The following is a 16,738-nucleotide window of genomic DNA, read 5'->3' as shown; positions in this document are numbered from 1 at the left end:
GAGATGACCTAGGGATAAATTCGTCTCTTGTTTAACCTTGTTCTGTATGAAGTTGGTATTGTTTCTACTTTTGGACAAGGAAACTGAGCTTAGGAAATATGCCTAATGTCATCACAGAAGTAGTAGGCAATTGAGCTCAGGTTTAGTGGTCCTCAGGCTGCTAAGATAATCTTGTTAAACTAGTATTACACAGTTTGTTTTTTTTTTTTTTCTAATGTCATTTGGCTTCAAGCAGATGTTCTGAAAAGTGTCTTTTATTCTATTACATTTTGTTTGTCTTTTTTTGCATGTGTGTAGGGGGGCACATGTCACAGTGCATATGTGCAGGTAAGAGGACAATCTGTGGGAATCGGTTCTCTCCTTCCACCAGGAGGATCCTGGGAACTGAATCAGGTCCTCAGGCTCGACGGCAGAGGCCTTTACCCACTGAGTCGTCCGCCTCACCAGCCCTGAAACAAGCCTGATCTTAGAGTTCCTTCCATTCTACGGTAAAACCCAGCAAGCTCATTTTCCTAGTAAATGTACCTCAAGAGCATGCAACTTGGTTATTTTAATTGATTGCTGTCCTACATAAACAAAAATCCCTGCTGGAAGGTTGCTAGCAAACGTTCAAAAAGACAGTCAAAGAGGAAGGTGGAAACAGTGGCTGAGGATGGTGAAGGGCATTCAAAGAGTGAAGAAAGCCAAAGGTGACGTGGATCTATCCAACCTTACATTCACAGCTGTTAGCTAATTCTATGGCCTCCCAAAGTCATACTTCGGAAACCTCATCCCCAACACAGTGATTCTGTGCAGTAGGGGCTAAAGGGAGGGTGTGGTCTAGACCATAAGAACTCTACCCTGTACACAATAGCTACAATGTACAAAGAACCTTTTGGAAAACGAAACATTCCAGCAGTCAACTTACTGCTCTCTACTTGAAATACATCTTTCATTGCCTCTGCTGCAATGTTAAAACTTGACCCTTTAAAATGTTTCCCCTTTTCTGGCTGTCACAATGTAAAGCTTCATTGATAGAAGATGCTAGAGGGAAGAATGAAGAGTTTTTCTCTTGGACTTCTCCAGCCAGAGCTCTGGCATCACCCTCTGTCAACTGCCAGGACCCTGCAGTGCACAGAGGTCAGCAGCATGGCTTCTCTTTATGCTCTGAGCAGCTCAGCCAGTCTCTGCTAGTTTCTCCCAGGGGATGTCTTTTCTGAATTGCTTTCCTTGGAACTCCAGTGGACAGCACATTTCAAGCAAGTACCTCGGTAGTAATCTAGTGAGTCCTCGCATTCTACAGAGATGCAGGGTGCCTGTCACTGTCTAGATCTCAGTTCGCAGTCCTGGAGTAGGAGGTGGGCGGTCCCCAGACACTGTCTCAACTGGGGATGCTGACTGCTTCCTAAATACATGGCTCCTGCAGGGCTTAGGTTTTGCTTAAGACCTCTCTCTCTCTCTCTCTCTCTCTCTCTCTCACACTTTTGCTCTCCCCCTCTCCTCCTCCTCCCCTTTCCCTCTCCCTTCTTCTCTCCCTTCACCCCAATCTCTTTCAATCCATAATTACCCCAATCTTCTTACAAACTTCTGTCTCTTGCCTGCACCCTGAGCGCAGGTAAATTTTGCTTTCTGATCTTTGTATTTTCTCAATAGCAACACTCAGTATAGTCCACCAATCACAACTTTTTTTTTAAAAACATTTTTAAAGATTTATTTATTATTTATTATATGTAAGTACACTGTAGCTGTCTACAGACACTCCAGAAGAGGGCGTCAGATCTCATTACGGATGGTTGTGAGCCACCATGTGGTTGCTGGGATTTGAACTCTGGACCTTCAGAAGAGCAGTCGGGTGCTCTTACCTGCTGAGCCATCTCACCAGCCCCACAACTTTTAAAAAGATAAATGTCTATTGAGTAAATGTTTAGATATAAGGAAGAGTATGCCATACTTAACTGCCAATACACAATGGACATAGTGGCACATGCCTGAAATCACAACATTCAGTAGATTGAGGCAGGGGATCACACGTGCAAGGGCAGCATGGTGGGGCTGGGGTAGGGGTGGGGGATAGGAGGAAAAGATTGAAAGACATACTATTGATTTAGGCCATAACAATCTTACAGCATAGGAAAGGCAAAAGCATTTCATCTTTAAATCCAACTGTGACAAACCAGATTGGCTCTCTGGACTAATGAGGACTTAAAGTCCAGAAAGGAATCTGGTTTGTCAGGCTCTGTATAAGGCAGGGAGTGGTGGGAACACATTCCTAGTTATCAGCTAAAGGGCATGCCTTGGACACTTCACCCCCAGTGCAACAATGTTAGGCGGTAGGTGCTAAACTAGGACGAGGGGAAGACAGATGTAAGAACTTTGTCCCCTTAAGTGGTTTTACAGAGTTATTTTAATTATAAATGTCTGTGTGGGTCTTGAATGAGTCTGTGCACATGTGTTTACAGGTGCATGCAGAGTTCAGGAGAGAGCATCAACTCCCAGGGCTGGAGTTACAGGTGGTTATAAGCTACCTGAAATCCAGCCTATTGTATATCATGTTTATTACATTATATTATATTGTATTATATTATATTATCTGTTTGTTTATTTTGAGGTGGAGTCTCTGTACATATCTCTGGCTGATCTGGAACTGGCTTTGTAAAGCAGGCTAGCCTTGCCTTGAACTCAGAGAGATCCACAGGTGTCTGCCTCCCAGGTGCTAGGACTCAAGGCATGTGCCTGCCACCACACCCAGCTCTAGCCTTTTAAATAAGAAAAAGACTTCTGAAATACACGTGAGGTGGGTGCTCCTGACCTTTACCCAGGGTGGGTTGCTTGAGTAGTTGGTATGACATGACTTTCTCACACAGCCTGTAGCATTAAGTGTAAGTTAAAAAAAAAAAAAAAATCGAGCTGGTGCAGGAGGCTGAGGCAGAAGGATTGTGAGTGTGAGGTTGGGCTTCTCATTTTTTTCAAATCGGTGGTTGGTTTTGCTGGCTCCTGGTGGCTTCCTCTCTGGAAGAAAGAGGCCTTTGTCAAGTAGAAGCGCGGTTTGTGTGTTTGCTTATTGTTTTGGGTCAGGGGCTTACTGTGTCCTAGGCTGTCCTGGAACTTGATTTTTCTGTCCACCCTCCTGAGCGCCGAGTAGCACAGGAGGCATCTCACCCAGCTTGGTTTTGATGACATTCACTGCCTCTCCGCACCTGCACTGAGCAGGCAGGCTCAGTGAACAGCTAGTGTTTGAGCTCTGAGTTTTGAGTGCCACATGGCTGAGAAGTGACCCTTGAAATATTGAATTCTGAAGAGAGAAAAAGGTGACGTGTTAGATAATACACAACTGATGCTAGAAACTTATCAATAAACCCAACACATCACAACTTAAAAATATAGACTTAGGTTACAGTCATAGTTTGTTCGCCTTGTTCCTAAACACAAAGCACTGGACACAAGGCAGAACAGCCTTGTTATCTGCTAATAACTTTGTATGTGTGTGTGTGTGTGTGGGGGGGGGGGTTCTTTGTTATTTAAAAAAAAAATATAACATCATATAAGTCATACACCCATTTTCAATATTTAGAATAAAATACTCTTAAATTACTATGAACAAATAGACTATCATCAAGACTGCGCCCTCATTTATTCAGTCCAGACTATGGAGCTCCGGAGCCTAAACCAGGCCTTGTGCTTGGTTGGTGGCAGGCACCCTCCCACCCCTCACTCATAACTCTATTCAAAGATTCAGAAACAGCAGCCGTGGGACAGTGTTCCAGTTCCCTTAAATCTCAATTTCACCATATTACTTGAGTTCCTGGAAGACAGCTCTCCACTCTCCATTATGTATATTAACATGTTCTACATCTGGCCAAAATAAAAATTCCTTCAACTCTAATATGCGGTTCTACTCTACTTCCAACTACAAAATTCTCAAATAGCGATTTGCTATCAGACACAGTGCTTTATGGATATAAACTTGGAAATTAGTGTAAAAATTATCTCATTTACAGAAAAACCTCCATCAGTAACCCAAATTAAACTATACATTCAAAAGAATCTTGGGTTGGGGATTCAGTTGCGTGGTTGGGCACTTTCCTTGCAAGGTCTGGGTTATATCCTCAGATCTAGAAAAGAAAGAAGCTCCTTAGCACTGTGCTTCTGTGTGTTTAAACAACTGACTACTGGAAAACATACACTCTTCAACCCTTGTTCTATAGGGAGACACTGCCATCTTGCGGCAGCATAGTAGACAAGCAACAGAGCAGCTTAGAAGGCTGTGAATTTCCCACTCTAACATTTACATTACTATGACCATAAACAGTAATCATTTTCCTTGACCCACTTGACCATCTTTTCCTTAAGATTATAATTAGTCAAATACGAGGAAATTAGTATTTCTATAAGCTTGCCAAAATTTATTCATTTCCTCCAGGAAACGAAGCCTTGGAAGACTGCTTCTGTATGTACCATTATCTGTTGATATGAAATCAGAAAGCATCAAATTCAACAAAAGCTTGAAATCATCCCATCTGATATTGATAAAAACACCTGAAGTGGACGACATTTTTCTCACACCATTCCACAACCCTTTGCCTTCTTACCTTGTTAGCTGCATTACATAGCCATTTACTTGAATATCACAATGAACCCAACAGGAAACATCTCGTTCTCATTTTAAATAACAATCAGAATGACATTTTCTGTACGGATACCATGCAGTTTTTATTACAATTGCTCTGTAGTACAACTTGAGGTTAGGCATGGTGATTCCACCAGAGGTTCTTTTTTTTTTTAAGATTTATTTATTTTTATATGTAGGTACACTGTAGCTGTCTTCAGACACACCAGAAGAGGGAGTCAGATTTCATTACGGATGGTTGTGAGCTAACATGTGATTGCTGGGATTTGAACTCAGGACCTTTGGAAGAGCAGTCGGGTACTCTTACCTGCTGAGCCATCTCACCAGCCCCTACCAGAGGTTCTTTTATTGTTGAGAAGAGTTTTTGCTATCCAAGGTTTTCTGTTAATCCAGATGAATTTGCAAATTGCCCTTTCTAACTCTGTGAAGAATAGAGTTGCAATTTTGATGGAGATTGCATTGAATCTGTAGATTGCTTTCAGCAAGACAGCCTTTTTAAAAATATTAATCCTACCAATCCATGAGCATGGGAGATCTTTCCATCTTCTGAGATCTTCTTTGATTTCTTTCTTCAAAGACTTGAAGTTCTTATCATACAGATCTTTCACTTCCTTAGTTAGAGTCACACCAAGGTATTTTATATTATTTGTGACTATTGAGAAGGGTGTTGTTTCCCTAATTTCTTTCTCGGCCTGTTTATGCTTTGTGTAGAGAAAGGCCATTGACTTGTTTGAGTTAATTTTATATCCAGCTACTGCACTGAAGCTGTTTATCAGATTTAGGAGTTACCTGGTGGAATTTTTAGGGATATATATATATATATATATATATATATATATATATATATATTAGGGTCACTTATATCATATCATCTGCATATAGTGATATTTTGACTTCTTCCTTTCCAATTTGTATCTAATTGCTCTGGCTAGGATTTCAAGAACTATCTTGAGTAGATAGGGAGAAAGTGGGCAGCCTGTCTAGTCCCTGACTTTATTGGGATTGCTTCAAGTTTCTCTCCATTTAATTTGATGTTGGCTACTGGTTTGCTGTATATTGCTTTTATTTTGTTTAGGTATTGATCTTGAATTCCTGATCGTTCCAAGACATGAATAGATGTTGAATTTTGTCAAATACTTTCTCAGCATCTAACAAGATGATCATGTGTTTTTTGACTTTGAGTTTGTTTATATAGTGGATTATGTTGATGGATTTCTCTTTATTAAACCATCCCTGCATCCTGGGATGAAGCATACTTGATCATGATGGATGATGTTTTTGATGAGTTCTTGGATTTGGTTTGCAAGAATTTTAATGAGTATTTTTGTTTTGCTATTCATAAGGGAAATTGGTCTGAAGTTCCCTTTCTTTGTTGTATGTTTATGTGGTTTAGGTATCAGAGTAATTATGGTTTCATAAAATGAATTGGGTAGAGTACCTTCTGTTTCTATTTTGTGGAATAGTTTGAGGAGGATTGGAATTAGGTCTATTTGAATTAGGTCTGCACTAAACTCATCTGGTCCTGTGCTTTTTTTGGTTGGGACACTATTAATGCCTACTTCTATTTCTTTAGGGAAAATGGGACTGTTTAGATCGTTAATCTGATCCTGATTTAACTTTGGTACCTGGTATCTGTCTAGAAATTTGTCCATTTCATCCAGGTTTTCCAGTTTTGTTGAGTATATAGCCTTTTGTAGAAGGATCTGATGATGTTTTGGATTTCCTCAGGTTCTGTTGTTATGTCTCCTTTTTTATTTCTGATTTTGTTAATTAGGATACTGTCCCTGTGCCCTCTAGTTAGTCTGGCTAAGGGTTTATCTATCTTTTTGATTTTCTCAAAGAACCAGCTCCTGGTTTGGAGGATTCTTTGTATAATTCTTTTTGTTTCCACTTGGTTGATTTCAGCCCTGATTTTGATTATTTCCTGCCATCTACTCCTCTTGGGTGAATTTGTTTCCTTTTGTTCTAGAACTTTTAGGTGTGCTGTCAAGCTGCTAGTGTATGTTCTCTATTTTCTTTTTGGCAACACTCAGAGCTATGTGTTTTCCTGTTAGGAATACTTTCATTGTGTCCCATAAGTTTGGGTATGTTGTGGCTTCATTTTCATTAAACTCTAAAAAGTCTTTAATGTCTTTCTTTATTTATTCTTTGAACAAGTTATTATTGAGTAGAGTGTTGTTCAGCTTCCAGGTAAATGTTGGCTTTCTATTATTCATGTTGTTATTGAAGATCAGCCTTAGTCCATGATGATCTGCTAGGATATATGGGATTATTTCTATATTTTTTTATCTGTTGAGGCCTGTTTTGTGACTAATTATATGGTCAATTTTTGAGAAGGTACCATGAGGTGCTGAGAAGAATATCCTTTTGTTTTAGGATAAAATGTTCTGTAGATATCTGTTAAATCCATTTGTTTCATAACTTCTGTTAGTTTCAATGTGTCTCTGTTTCGTTTCTGTTTCCAGGGTTTATCTATCTTGTTGATTTTCTCAAAGAACCAACTCCTCGTTTGGTTAATTCTTTGAATAGTTCTTCTTGTTTCCACTTGGTTGATTTCACCCCTGAGTTTGATTATTTCCTGCCTTCTACTCCTCTTGGGTGAATTTGCTTCCTTTTTTTCTAGGGCTTTTAGATGTGTTGTCATGCTGCTAGTATGTGCTCTCTCCCGTTTCTTCTTGGAGGCACTCAGAGCTATGAGTTTCCCTCTTAGAAATGCTTTCATTGTGTCCCATAGGTTTGGGTACGTTGTGGCTTCATTTTCATTAAACTCTAAAAAGTCTTTAATTTCTTTCTTTATTCCTTCCTTGACCAAGGTATCATTGAGAAGAGTGTTGTTCAGTTTCCACGTGAATGTTGGCTTTCCATTATTTATGTTGTTATTGAAGATCAGTCTTAGGCCATGGTGGTCTGATAGGATACATGGGACAATTTCAATAATTTTGTATCTGTTGAGGCCTGTTTTGTGACCAATTATATGGTCAATTTTGGAGAAGGTCCCGTGAGGTGCTGAGAAGAAGGTATATCCTTTTGTTTTAGGATAAAATGTTCTGTAGATATCTGTCAGGACCATTTGTTTCATAACTTCTGTTAGTTTCACTGTGTCCCTGTTTAGTTTCTGTTTCCACGATCTGTCCATTGATGAAAGTGGTATGTTGAAGTCTCCCACTATTATTGTATGAGGTGCAATGTGTGCTTTGAGCTTTACTAAAGTGTCTTTAATGAATGTGGCTGCCCTTGCATTGGAGCGTAGATATTCAGAATTGAGAGTTCCTCTTGGAGGATTTTACCTTTGATGAGTATGAAGTGTCCCTCCTTGTCTTTTTTGATAACTTTGGGTTGGAAGTCGATTTTATCCGATATTAGAATGGCTACTCCAGCTTGTTTCTTCAGACCATTTGCTTGGAGAATTGTTTTCCAGCCTTTCACTCTGAGGTAGTGTCTGTCTTTTTCCCTGAGATGGGTTTCCTGTAAGCAGCAGAATGTTGGGTCCTGTTTGTGTAGCCAGTCTGTTAGTCTATGTCTTTTTATTGGGGAATTGAGTCCATTGATATTAAGAGATATTAGGGGAAAGTAATTGTTGCTTCCTATTATTTTTGTTGTTAGATTTGGGATTCTGTTCTTGGGGCTATCTTCTTTTAGGTTTGTTGAATAATTACTTTCTTGCTTTTTCTAGGGCATAATTTCCCTCCTTGTGTTGGAGTTTTTCCATTATTATCTTTTGAAGGGCTGGATTCATGGAAATATATTTTGTGAATTTGGTTTTGTCATGGAATACTTTGGTTTCTCCATCTGTGGTAATTGATAGCTTTGCTGGGTATAGTAACCTGGGCTGGCATTTATGTTCTCTTAGGGTCTGCATAACATCTGCCTAGAATCTTCTGGCTTTCATAGTTTCTGGTGAGAAGTCTGTTGTAGTAATTCTAATAGGTCTGCCTTTATATGTTACTTGGCCTTTTTCCCTTACTGCTTTTAATATTCTATCTTTATTTAGTAAATTTGTTGTTCTGATTATTATGTGTCAGGAGGAATTTCTTTTCTGTTTCAGTCTATTTGGATTCTGTAGGCTTCTTGTATGTTCATGGGCATCTCTTCCTTTAAGTTAGGTGTATTAGTCAGGGTTCTCTAGAGTCACAGAATTTATGGATAGTCTCTAGATAGTAAAGGAATTTATTGATGACTTACAGTCGGCAGCCCAATTCCCAACAATGGTTCAGTCGCAGCTGTGAATGGAAGTCCAAGGATCTAGCAGTTACTCAGTCTCACGCAGCAAGCAGGCGAAGGAGCAAGAGCAAGAGCAAGACTCCCTTCTTCCAATGTCCTTATATTGTCTCCAGCAGAAGGTGTAGCCCAGATTAAAGGTGTGTTCCTTAAACTCGGAGATTCAATCTTCTGGAATCCATAGCCACTATGGCTCAAGATCTTCATACCAAGATCCAGATAAGGATCTCCAAGCCTCCAGATAAGGGTCACTGGTGAGCCTTCCAATTCTGGATTGTAGTTCATTCCAAATATTGTCAAGTTGACAACCAGGAATAGCCACTACATTAGGGAAGTTTTCTTCTATAATTTTGTTGAAGATATTTACTGGCCCTTTAAGTTAAAAATGTTCATTCTCATCTATACCTATTATCCTTAGGTTTGGTCTTCTCATTGTGTCCTGGATTTCCTGGATGTTTTGAGTTAGGATTATTTGCATTTTCATTTTGTTTGATTGTTGTGCCCATGTTTTCTATGGAATCTTCTGCACTTGAGACTCTCTCTTCCATCTCTAGTATTTTGTTGCTGATGCTCACATTTGTGATTCCTGATTTCTTTCCTAGGATTTCTATCTCCAGATTTGTCTCCTTTTTGTTTTCTTTATTGTTTTTACTTCAAATTTTAAATATTGGATGGTTTTGTTCAATGTCATCACCTGTTTGGTTGTGTTTTCCTGTAATTCTTTAAGGGATTTTTGTTTTTCCTCTTTAAGGACTTCTACCTGTTTAGCAGTGTTTTCCTTTAATTCCTTGAGGGATTTTTGTGTTTCCTCTTTAAGGACTTTAAGGACTACCTTTTTAGCATTGATCTCCTGTATTTATTTCAGTGAGTTATTAATGCCCTTCTTAAAATCTTTTACCAGCATCATGAGATATGATTTTAAATCTGAATCTTGCTTTTCTGGTGTGTTGGGCTATCCAGGACTCACTGTGTTGGGCACACTGGGTTCTGATGACACCGAGTGGTCTTGGTATCTGTTAGTAAGATTCTTACATTTGCCTTTTGCCATGTGGTAATATCTGGTGTTAGATGTTCTAGCTGTCTCTGGCTGGAGCTTGTTTTTCCTGTGATTCTGTTAGCCTCTGTAAGCACTCATGGGAGTCCAACTATCTCCTGAGTCCCAATGGTCAAAGCACTCTCTGTAGACAAGCTCTCCTCTTGTAGGGAACGTGTACAGAGCTCTGATTCTGGAGCTCTGATCCACTTCCTGGCTGGAGATGAAGGCCTGAAGGAACCTTGTCCAAGAAGCTCTGTTGCTTCTGTGGCCCATGTGCTCTCCTGTGTGGACTGGTCTCTTAGAGACCAGGCATACAAGATGGTGCTCTCACCTGAGTCCCAGGGTCAGAGCCCTCTCTGGCGGCTGACTCTACTCAGTGATCCTAAGATCCTGTGTGTGCTATGGCATGTAAGGCATGGAGAGTCCTCTGGGGACTTTGGGACTATCCACAGAGTTTGCGACCAAGATAGTACAGGGCTGGCACTGAACGGAAGGAAATCCAGATGCTGGTTGGGCAGGTTTCCTTTGTCCCTGTTCATGCTGGCACACGCCCCTCTGGGTTGATTTGGAACAGATGTTGCGCTCCCCTCACCAGTGATCTCAAGATCCTGGGTGTGCTAGGGCACCTGCGATGCGGAGAGTTCTCTGGGGACCTGGGGACCGTCTGCTGAGTTCAGTGTCTTTGGTTTTTAATAGCTGAGTTGTATTCCACTCTGTAAATGAACCACATTTTCTTTATCCATCCTTCAGTTGAGAGACACCTAGCTTGTTTCCAGTTTCTAGTTATTCTGAATAAAGAGGCTATGAATGCAGTTTAGCAAAGGTCCTTGTGGTATGGTGGAGTGTCTTTTCAGTTTAGGCACACAGAAGATAATTTGCATGAGATGATAGTGAAGGGATCCAGGGCTAAAGAGATGATAGCTCAGTGGGTTAAGCAATTGCCATGCAAGTACCAGGATCGGAGATTAGGTCCTCAACAGCCATGTATATACTAGACAGATATGATAGCTTACCTGTAATTCCACCACTTGGGAAGAAAGAATGCCTCGGTAACCTGGCTACAGTGAGCTCTGGGTTAGAGTAAGAGCTAGCCTTCTTATCTAAGGTGGAGAGTGATCATAGAAGATAAGAAATTCAGTGTCAACTTCTGGTCTCTATATGTGGATATACATCTATATGGGTGTGTGCCCACACATGCAAATATATACACAAACACACATAAATATTTGAATATATTAACTGATGGGAGACTTCTGGAAGCTTTCTAGGACAAGTTAGTTACAATCTTATTTTATAGAGCACCAATGCTTTTTCAGGTTGTCCTGAAAAAGGAGAAACTCTTAAGGGCAAAGCAATAATGTCTTTATACATGATTGGATTTTCAAGCTGAAGTCTTGTCTTTACATGTAATTTTTAAGTAGGCAAGGATGTAGCTGATTGTGACTTTTTCTTTCCACATGACTCTTGCAGACGAACCCTTGGTCTTGGCAATGGGGCTGTTACCCATGTAAAAGGAAGGAAACTAGTCCACAACCATTTCAGCACTCCTGAACTATATGACCGTGTTCTAAAGAACAGGAGTACAGAGCACTCTTATCTTGGAATCTCCTGTTTCTAGTTAAAGAAAACTTTATCCACACGGCTCATTGTTCATCTCCCCTTGAAGGCAGCCATTGCTTTGATGCACTGATTTCATGAACCTCTTCCCCAGGATGGAATTTAAATAGCTGAACATTCTATTTTGTAGAAAAGCACATGCCATATACCTCACACCTTCCTTTTGTTATTGTTGTTTTTGAGACAGGGTCTCTCTAAGTAGCTGGCTGTCCTGGAGCTTGCTATGTAGATCAGGCTGGCCTCAGACTCAGAGATCTATCTGTGTCTGCTTCCCGTGTGACCTGAACTAGACAATATTCCACAACCTCACAGTTAAGGCTGCATTTACAGCATTCATTCACAAGTGTCATTTAACTGTCCCTTATAAAAAAAATTAAATTGTTTTAGTATTACATGACAGAATCTTCTGAATCATATGTATATAAAATGTCCATTTTCCCCCAATGAAGTGCTGAATCCTTTTAGTAATCTTAACAATGTAAAATTAAGTACAAGAGATTATTTTAATCTATCTGTGGTGGTTTGTGTAGGTAATGACTCTGTGTAAGACATTTGTGTTTGAATGCTTAGCCCATGAAGAGCTGCACTATTAAGAGGTCTGGCCTTGATGGAGTAAGTATAGCCTTGTTGGAGGAAGTGTGTCACTGTGGGGGCAGGTTTTGAGGTCTCCTAAACTCAAGATATGCTAGTGTGAAAGTCTCATTCTGCTGCCTATAGATCAAGATGTAGAACTCTCAGGTCCTCCAGTACCATGTCTGCCTACACATAATGATGATAATGGACTGAACCTCTGACACTGTAAGCCAGCCCCAATTAAATGTTTTCCTTTATAAGAGTTGCTTTGGTCATGGTGTCTCTTCATAGCAATGATACCCTAACTAAGAAGTTGGTACCAGGGACTAGGGTACTGCTGTGATAAGACTGACCCTTTGCAGGGACGTGGATTTGGGGACTCTGTATTAGGAAAGCAGTAGAATGCTTTAAAAGCTGCTTAATGGGCCACAGTAGTAAGAACATGGCTCTGAGCATTCTTTGAACTGTGAAGGCCTGGCTCAAGATTGAGGTTTCAGAGGAGAATTTTAGTATGTTGCCTAGAGATTGTACTTGTGATATTTTGGTGACAAATGTGGGTGTTTTTTGCCCTCTGTCCAAAGAGTCTGCCTGAGGCTAAGTTCAAGAGATTTAGATTACTTTCCTTGCACTGGCAAAAGAAATCTCAGAAAAGCCTAATTTAGACTTTGTGTTGTGATCCACTCTTGTAAGGAGTGTTTTCATCAAGCTTAGAAAGGAAAAATAGAAATCGTATGGTTCAAGGGTTAAAGGGGAACCAGGAAGTGGAACAAAGCCCAACTCTTTGTTCAAGGAGATAAACAGATTAAAGATATTTAGTGGAATTAAGTGAGTGGTGATCTTGCGGCAAGATCCCACCCAGCTAATCTTCCACCTTGTAAAATGGAATTAAAGAAAAGCTTAGGTCCAGGCATGTACACACCCTTTAATCCCAGCATTTAGGAGACAGAGGCATGTGATCTCTGAGTTCAAGGCCAGCTGGTCTATAGACCAAGTTCCATGTCAGCTAAGCTTAGGCAGTGAAAGAAACCATGGAAAACAGAAAGCTGTTGAACTTGTAATTGAACAGGGGGGGGGGGGGGCATATTCCAGCTCAAACCAGCAGCAGCAGAACTTGACAGATTTGACCATTGGGTTCTGGCATTAGAATCAAGGATAGAAGAAAAGGATATTGGAATTTCCCTCTACAATTAAGGAAAGCTGTTGAGACTGGGAATGTGTCAGGGGTGTCTCTTCATGGAGGCCCAGAGAGGCCACTCTGTGAAGCTGTGAAGGTGAAGCCTGGATTGCCCTGTAGACCCCAAAAATCTAGAGATATCTGAGCCATAGGATACCTGTCAAGGAAAGCTGCTAACAGGGAACGGAACTAGACCAGGAAAAGAAACGCCTTGCAGTTAATAAAGCTGAAAGGAGTTGGAGATCTGTAGAGCATTTTGACGTCAGACATCGAGATACAGAGTTTGGAGTTTACTCAGCTGGTTTTCAGTCTTGCTTTGGTTAATTATTTCCGCATCATGTTCCCCTCCCTGTTTTGTAGTGGTAATGTATCTCCTGTGCCACTGTATGTTGGAAGCATGTGATTTGGTTTTGATTTTATAAGGAATTAAAGTTAAGAGAGTACATGAATGTGTAGCAGAGGATGGCCTAGTCGGCCATAATTGGGAGGAGAGGCCCTTGGTCTTACAAAGATTATATGCCCCAGTACAGGGTAATGCCAGGGCCAGGAAGCAGAAGTGAGTGGGTTGGGGAGCAGGGCGGGGGGGGGGGGGAGTTGGGGGGGGAGGGTATTGGGTACTTTCAGAATAGCATTTGAAATGTAAATGAAGAAAATATCTAATAAAAAAGAGTGCATGAATCTCAGAAGAGACTTTGGACTTAAACACTGCTGAAACTGTGCTAAACTATGTGGACTTTTGAAATTAAATTCATTTTGCATTATGGTAAAGGTACAAGACTATGGGGCCCAGAAGGTGGAATGTAGTGGTTTGAATAGGTACTAACCCCCACCCCTAGACATGTGTTTAAATGTTTGGCCCATAGGTAGTGGCACTATTAGTGGTCTTGTTGTAGGTATGGCTTTGTTAGAGGAAGTGTGTCACTGTGGGGGCAGGCTTTGAGGTCTCCTATGCTCAAGTTCGGCCGAGTGTGGAACAGTCTCCTCCTGTTCCCTGCTGATCAAGACCATGTCTATCTGCAAGCCATGCTTCCCATCACGATAATGGACTGAACCTATGCGATGGAAAGCCAGCCTCAATTAAATGTTTTCCTTTATAAGAATTACCTTGGACATTGTGTCTTCCTAACAAGATACTACATTCATGGGTTTCATTGAACTCTTGTCAAATTTTTAAGCTATTTTTAGTTAACATGTATGGGTGTTTTATACATGTATACCTGGTACTCAAAGAAAGGGGTGTCAGATCCTCAGATGGCTGTGAGCATGTGGTTGGAATCAAACCTGGACCCTGTGTAAGAGCAGCAAATACTCCTAACCACTGAATTTTCTCTCTACCCCTGGCCAAAAACAAAGACCCTTTATTTTTAAAATAAAGAAATAAAGTTCTTTGAGGTGGAACAAGTCCATTATGGTTCCCATATCTTTTTTTTTTTTTTTTTTTTTTGGGTTTTCCGAGACAGGGTTTCTCTGTGCAGTCCAGGCTGTCCTGGAACTCACTCTGTAGACTCAGGAATCCACCTGCCTCTGCCTCCCAAGTGCTGGGATTAAAGGAGTGCGCCACCACTGCCGGGGTTCCCTATCTTATTTTACTTGTTTTTGCTGGTCTAGAGAACTTCTGTTAAGTATGTAACTTATGTGGGGTTCGGTGTCAAGCTTTGGCCTTCACTTTTGAAAAATTCCCATGGCTTTTACCAGGTTCTGTTTTGTTGTCTTTTCTATTTATAAATCTCACTCTTGTGACAGAAAAATGAACTTCGCCTCCCTCCACCTGGTTCTTGTTATTTCCTCATTGTTTTGATTTTCAACCCTTGTCCCGACAGGCTATTATTAACACTCATCTTATTCATTATGCATAGAATCAGTTTTACACATTTGTAGAAATTGTGATTACTGCTATGCAAAAGGAGCCTTTGTTCTTCCAAACAATGTGGGCTGTAGTTTGACTTTACAAATTACTGGTATCTGTGTATTTTTACCGTCCCAAATCACCTGTTCTGAAACTGCTTAGTTTCACAGCCTTAAACTATGAAACCAGAACCTCCCAGATCCAACCAAGGAGAATCACTGTGGCATCTGGGACATCATTCTAGTAGATTCATAGACCAGAACTTAACACACTGTAATTATTATGCGACATGTGCCAGAAGGCAGATCACAATACCAGATGAAGTATCCAAAGGATACACTTTGTTTCATGAAAATTACACACTAAATAAGTCTCTGCAGCGAAGGGATCCTGCTTCCTTAGTCATAAAGGATATGGACTCCTGGCAAATACATAGCAAAAGGGGAAAACCCATGAACATGAAACCTTCGAACCTCAGGACAATGTAAGAACATTCTCCACGACTGCCTCCTTTCTACCACTCTGTTCTCCTAATCTCAAAATCAGCAACCTGATTCTAGCAAGTAGGATGGTTTCACCAACTTTGGCAAATTCCTAAAACATTTTTCTGTTGTACACACTGGGAGAGGAAACTCCATTTGTGGGCTTTCTACAATAACAATCTAAGTTTAGGTGAAAGCACTTAAAATTCTATTCAGCTGCAGTTATTACCAAAAGGTGAGTAGACACTCAATGAATGCGGAATGCCAAAGCATATTAAGTTTTACTTCTTGAGTAGAAACCCTGGTTGTGATCAAACTACAGGGCAAGAACCAGGTTTTGCTAGCTGGTTCATTTTACACTGACATCACAAAAGGGTATGTTTCTACCGCCTACAATCTTTTGTATACATGCCCTGACACATCAAGTCTGAGGCTAGGCACATCCTTTCCCATTGAGGCCAGACAAGGTAGCCAAGCTGGAAGATCCAGACAGGCAACTGCTTTTGGCATAGCCTCCTCTCCAGTTGTCTGGGACTCACACAAATACCAAGCTGCACATCTGCTACATCTATGTGGGTAGACCTAGGTCCAGCCCGTGTATGCTCTTTGGTTAGTGGTTCAGTCTCTGAGAGCCACAAAGGTCCAGGCTAGTTGACTCAGTTGGTCTTCCTGTAGAGTTCCTATCTCCTTGGAGGCCTGAAATCCTTCCTCCTATTCCATAAAAGTCCCCAAGCTCCATCCACTGTTTGGCTGTGGGTATCTGCATCTGTCCTAGTCAGCTGCTGGGTGGAGCCTCTCAGAGGACAGCCACACTAGGCTCCGGTCTGCAAGTATAACAGAGTATCATTAAGTGTCAGGGACTGGTGCTGGCTCATGGGATGGGTCTTAAGTTGGGCCAGTTATTGGTTGGACAGGTTTCTTTTTTCAATTCACAATTTCCAATTTCTGAGTATTTGATTCAGTTCAAAAATAATTGCTTCATCCCAAGTGCACAGATTATGAATTTGGAAATAATTTATGAAATACCAGTCTTCCTGACACAAAGTGACACTGTTATTTTTCCTGAAGTAAGAAATAGCTGTTAGAGCCAGTAAGCACTGTGTAGATCTAGTGATGGTCTCTGACACTGACATTCCTTTTGGTATGTTCCAGTCTTAAGACCATCAAGTCATTGACTTGGAAACAA

The sequence above is a fragment of the Mus musculus genome, chromosome 10, assembly GCF_000001635.26.
Source record: "Mus musculus strain C57BL/6J chromosome 10, GRCm38.p6 C57BL/6J".
Lineage (NCBI taxonomy): Eukaryota > Metazoa > Chordata > Mammalia > Rodentia > Muridae > Mus > Mus musculus.
This window is presented reverse-complemented; position numbering follows the sequence as displayed.